Below are 6,029 nucleotides of genomic sequence, written 5' to 3' on the forward strand. Positions count from 1 at the left end.
GATCCAAATAAAAAACGTAAATACACCCCAAACTTTACAAACTTGTTCTGAACGAGTCAGTGAATTATTTGAAAATGGTTTACATGGGACTACGTGTCTCTAAAACGTTATAAATAAGAGTATTAGCCTAGTCGTCAGGATGTAGTATACGTTTGTCTGGAGCCTTACATATGTGGTGGGCACACCACACCTAGTCGTAGTACGCTTTTCTGCGGGGAGCACGACCATGTGCATACATACAGGTACTTAACTAAGTCGAACGTTGCGGTGTTTGTTGAGGTATTTAGTGTAGAGACTTGAGTTTATAATTGTGTTGTTTTAACTTGACTAATCCTTAGCCAAGATGGGCCGAGCATAACTATGTTCGAGGGGTAATCAAGTAAAGAAAAATATTTTTAGCTTCAGCGTATTTACCAGCATATCGCTGATGTATTTCTAACATTTCAGGAAAAGTAAAGTATCAAGATTTGGAGCCATTCAAGAAGTCGATGTTCGCAAGGTAGAGATGGCTCATTGTTTTAATAATACTCTAAACTAAACAAAGATTTACAAATACAAATACTTGGGTATTTATTACCCGAGAAGTTTTTCTAACAAAAGAAATTATATTTTAATGATTTCAAAGTATATAAATATTTTATTTTAAATAATGAAAAGTCTTCCACTAAAATAAACTCTGATATATTTACAAAACCGGTATCAACTGTTGGTCACACGCCTAGGCCGTAAGTCGGGGTGTGACAAAATTGTAGAATCGAAAAAAAAAATTTAAGTGTTACGAATAAAGTTGTAATCGAGCGTTTCCAAAATATGAAATCACATAGAGAATAATTGTAATATGTATTTTGTTTCATTCTATTTAAGGAAGTCCGTTTTTTCATTTTCATGTGGTTTAGATTTATTGGTTATTTTTGCCCCAATTGAGTTAAATGTCTGGATCCGCTGCTGTTCACAGTAGGATATCAGTGAATGAAAGTATTGAATGTGTTCATAGATGATTACCTCTCAACGGTTGATGGGTATTTATAATTGTTAGATTCTTCTAGGTTTGATGCGAATGACCCACCTAGATGGTCACCATCACAATTTGTTACTCGTGGGGCCTAACATGTTTTACATCCATACCATGATACTGGGATTGCCCGTTCGTCTGGAATGAAATGTTTGGTTTTTCCCTTGCGATATTGACTCTGGGCTCGACCACGTAGGATGTAACATGTTCAATATATATGGACCGATCATGACTTTTAGTCCGACCAAGTAGGATGTAACCTCTTCAATATATATGGATGTTAGATTGAGACCATGTTTTAAATATACTACACCAGATTTTGTAATTTGATTGAACTCGTATAACTTAAGAATTGACTCGTCATATGTTTGAGCTTTGTTTATGTTTTTTAAATGTGAACTCGATGTAGTTTGTTTGAACAACATATGCCATAACTCATTTCTTTCGTAACTCTAATACTAGATAAAAACATTTAGTTCATTAGTGATTTAACTTTGACGAGGATCAAATGGTTGTTCGTGCGCCTTTAACTTTAGAGGCTCAAGCAGAAACACATTTACTTATTTATGTTTTCTCATGTCACACCCTGACTTAGGGCCTAGGAGTGTGACCACAAGTTGGTACATGTTTTGTAATTATATAAGAGTTTATGGTTTAATTTTAGCGGAAGACTTTTAGTTGCTTAAAATATTAATTTACATTGAAAATTTACTCAGTATTAAACACCCGAGCATCTGGTTACAAAATATTTGTTTGTTATTTTACAAGGATTTCCTTTATCAAAACTGAACCATCTTGTAACGTGAACTTCTATCTTCATGATGACTCCAACCCATTCTATTGTTTACTTAAACTTAGTTTCCTGCAGTGGGTGAAAAAAATACGTCAGCTATGTGTTGGTGAAACGTATGACTCTAAAATGCCTAAACTAAAGTTACGATACAAATATAGTTTTTTGTACAATCTCAGCAAAAAGTATTTCATTTATGGGATTACCACTGTCCTACACATCCAAAAGTTCACCAAGCCACGTAGCCTCTATTGAAGAACTTGTTATAATTGTTAGCCCATGACCACATAGCCTTTGCATGTTTAGGCTAGACAATTATGTTTGGATCCATACACACGTGTAATCGGTCTGAGTTGCTTATATTTTATATTTTGTATTAAAACGTTTTATATATCATGTAATCTCATGTAAACGTTCGACTGACTCTTTTAGATAAACAACCCGTTCATCTTATAGAGTATAAATATGTTTTGACTGTTTGTAAAGGTTTAACCTATTAACTTGTACCGTTAGTGTTCGTTTGAAAACTTTCTTGACTGTGAATGAGAATGATGTTGAGCTATACATAAATAGGTTCTTATAAATATGTAGATGGTGTTTCTTGATTTAGCTATTGCCAAGCTTAATCTTACCTTGATAAAGTTCTCGATTTTTTGTTTAAATGAAAACACTTGTTTTAATATGACGTTTGATATAACATGCTTTGGCTTAATAAGTTCTAACACGTTGGTGAGTTTCTCCAAGTAAGTAAACGGGTCCCGAGGTTGATTGAGATTTATACAAATTAATTTCCTTTGGTGAGGCGATTAGAGAACGACCCAAGTTTGGGGACTTGCCTTTTTTAGTTTTGTATATATATTTAGATTAATATAGTTTAGTTTAGTTTTCTTTTAAATAGTTTAGTTTTAGTTTAGTTTTATTTCTAATTAATTTACTACTATCTGGTGCCCGTGATCCGTTTCTGTTTAAGTGTGCAGTAATTTTGACTTATAGGAATGGATTTAAAGAACAAAAACGTTACACCATTTGGCAGATGGAGATAAAGAGGATTCTAGATTGCAAAGAGAAAAATCGAGTGAAACCCCGGTTACGTTTAACGTTTGATTTAAGGGGGAATCTTTTGGGTTATGAAAACTCATCCGGTGAATTCATTGAGCAAATACCGGATCCGGATGAGGTAATACTTGATTGGTTACGCATCATCCATGATACAAATCCGAATGCCCATTACCACCCAACAAGCTTTAGATGGAATTCGGCTTGGTTTAATGAGTAAGTCACAACTTAGTGAGCGGATTATCGAACCTGAGTAGGGTTTTGAGTTGGGTTAGTTAACTTAACTAACTTAACTTAACTAACGGTGTAACGAAACTAACTCGAAACTTAAACGAGATTTAACGATAATAAGAAAACGAATCACCTAGGTAAGATGACTTAACGGGTATAGGATGGCTCAGGTGCTAACAAGTGTTTGAAACCGTCTTCTAAAGATGAACTAAGATAGATGGAATCAGGGAAACTGGGTCCTTACGGTCAGTTTTACCAGAAAACCCAAACAAAGTCTATTTAGCTTTTAATTTACGGTTGTTTATTTATGTACCCTAATGTTTTATTATTTCGTCCGTATAATAATCACAATCCTCACTAAGGCTTGGGCTAATTACAAACCTAGGAAGAGAGGGGTAATTCAATAATAACAATAAAACAATTCAACTTACAAACTAACCTAGTCGATAGCTAGAAAACCGCACGTGGTCTCGCAACGGGTAACTAAATCAACTAAAGAAAAAAGAGATAAGCTAACCCCTAAGGTTTTGGTCCAACTCAAAGAGGATGATCCTACTGACCTAAATGATTCAAGAAACACAAACCCTAATGGCACACGTCTACCACAATCAATCAACACACTCAGTATTAACCGAACTAGCAATTAACGACTACACGAAACAAATTCATGCAATAATCAACTACTTTGGGCTCATGCAACTTAAAATACATCTAATGTCAGCAATGTTCATGGAATAATATCATAAATTATGAACCTTACAATAACTAAACAATCAAACACAATATTAGCACCCGAAAACTGATAAATCAACCGTTAAACATAAAACCTAGGCGATTATAACCAATCTAGCCAATCATAATCAATGAACAGTAGAAAAAAAATATAAAAGTGATGAACATGTTCATATAAATCTGATTACAAAAGGTTTGAATGATTAAAAACCAAAAACGAACTTAAAATCGTTAAAATACTCAAAACCGACAACCAAAGGATAAAAGATAAAACTGTAAGCTCGTCCTCCTTGGTTTCTCCACTAGAGCAGGTGTGGTGGCTGATGGAATGGTGATTCATTCGTTTTTAGTGTTTAGGGTTCTTAAATATATCATTAAACTTGATAAACAATCCAAACTAGGTCCAAACAAGCCCATATAAGACAAAATAGTCGTGTTGATGCATTTGGGCTGCCATGGAACACCCCTAGGGCGCCGTGCTACGTGACCATGAAGGGTCAGGTGGCCGCGCGACGTGGCCATGCCCTTTGGGTCTTCGTTTATCGACTGTTGACTCGTTTAAACTTCGTTTGTGCGTACCGGCTTCATCCGAGCTCCGTTTTAGCTGATTCTTTCGTCATTTGACTCGTTTTCCCACTCTCTTAAACATGAGACCTATCACACACAAAAACATGTAAATTCACACAAAAACAAATGATATTCATTCATTTAAGCGCAAAACGACATAGAAAATAGCAAGGAAAAATGTGTGTTTTACAACACATCATTCGGAAAGAAAACTCACTACTAGTGATATCCCCCTTACAATTATATGCCCGTCATAATATATCTTTGTTAGCATTACTTTGTCAAGAAGTAACGTTTTATGAAAACTCTTAATGAATGCTTTAAGAATTTTTTCAAGGTTAAAGGCAATAGCCTTGACTAATATCAAGCTATAACTTAAATAATTTAAACATAATTCCTACTTTATTTTGAGCACTCGGAATGATAATACTAAGAAAAGAGTGACGACTTGAAGGGTAGGATCTTGCTATAAACACGCTTAGATGATTGATAAAACGTTTGGGACTTCGGTACTTGCACGTACTTAGAGAAAACGAAACGTCGGTTTGTCGTAGAAATCGGGCATGCTTCCCTGGGTTATGTGTGTGTTTTAGAAGGGGTTTTTGGGATGAGTTGGGTTCAATCCCGTAGCCCCTGTTTACAGGCGAGTTTTGCAACCCATCACGTAACACGGTGGAGTTTATTGTGGACGTCGCTTATCGTGATGCCGCATCTTCTGCGAGAATGCCACGTGTTGACATGTGGTTGGACACGTGTATCGGGTTGCTTAATAGGGTCATCGAGGAACGCGATGCTCCTATGGGTTTGGCCATCGCGTAGTGCGAAGCAGCCCAAGTATCGATTTCAGTGAAGATCCATCACGTAATGCGATGAGTCTATGATTGTCTCGTCGCATATCGCCGTGGGTCAGAAATTTCAAAATTTCTATTTTAAGTCCCTATGGTTTAAGAATTGGCATTTTTAGACTAAATCTTAAGTTGGGAATTTTCGAGGTGTTACATCTCATATGATTCTTTTTTCTCTAACAATTGCAGATCCCAATTCTCCACAACTCAAGATATCCTTAGTGGACTCTATGTCTTAACGAGTAGAAATCGTAGGGGTATTTGTGTAAATAGGTATTATCCATGTAATTGTATTGCCTATGAATCTATGATGCAATTGGAGTTTATTGGCAAAAACGAATCAATTTAGGTGGTCTTTTGTGGTTGTGATGGTGAGTAGATCACAAACATTTAGAGACTAATTTGTGTTATTATAAACTCTTTTCTCATGGTAAAATGATAAGATACTATCTAAATTCTAGATTGTACAAAGGGGTATTTAAGAATGTTTGCAAAATGTGTGCACGCTTATATATTAATTAGATATATTGGTTTTTATTAATCCCAACTATTGTTTTTTGGTCACTGTCGGTGTCAACTAATAAATTGGTTGCTGACGGTCCCAACTTTTTACGTATTTGTTTCTAACGGTCCGCGTCTAATAGAATCTTAACAACGTTTGTTGCAGGTCGTCAAAAAAACGTTTTGGGCCTAAAAACTAACATCCTTTCCCGAAAACTCAACATTTTCGTACCAAACATCTTGGTAACTTCGTATCGGACTCTAGGGAACCTTTTTCTAGTAAAAAGCCCCAACT

Source organism: Bidens hawaiensis, unplaced genomic scaffold, assembly GCF_021521415.1.
Source record: "Bidens hawaiensis isolate Kalapana, Puna unplaced genomic scaffold, B.hawaiensis_p1.1 tig00073950_1, whole genome shotgun sequence".
In the NCBI taxonomy this organism is placed as follows: Eukaryota; Viridiplantae; Streptophyta; class Magnoliopsida; order Asterales; family Asteraceae; genus Bidens; species Bidens hawaiensis.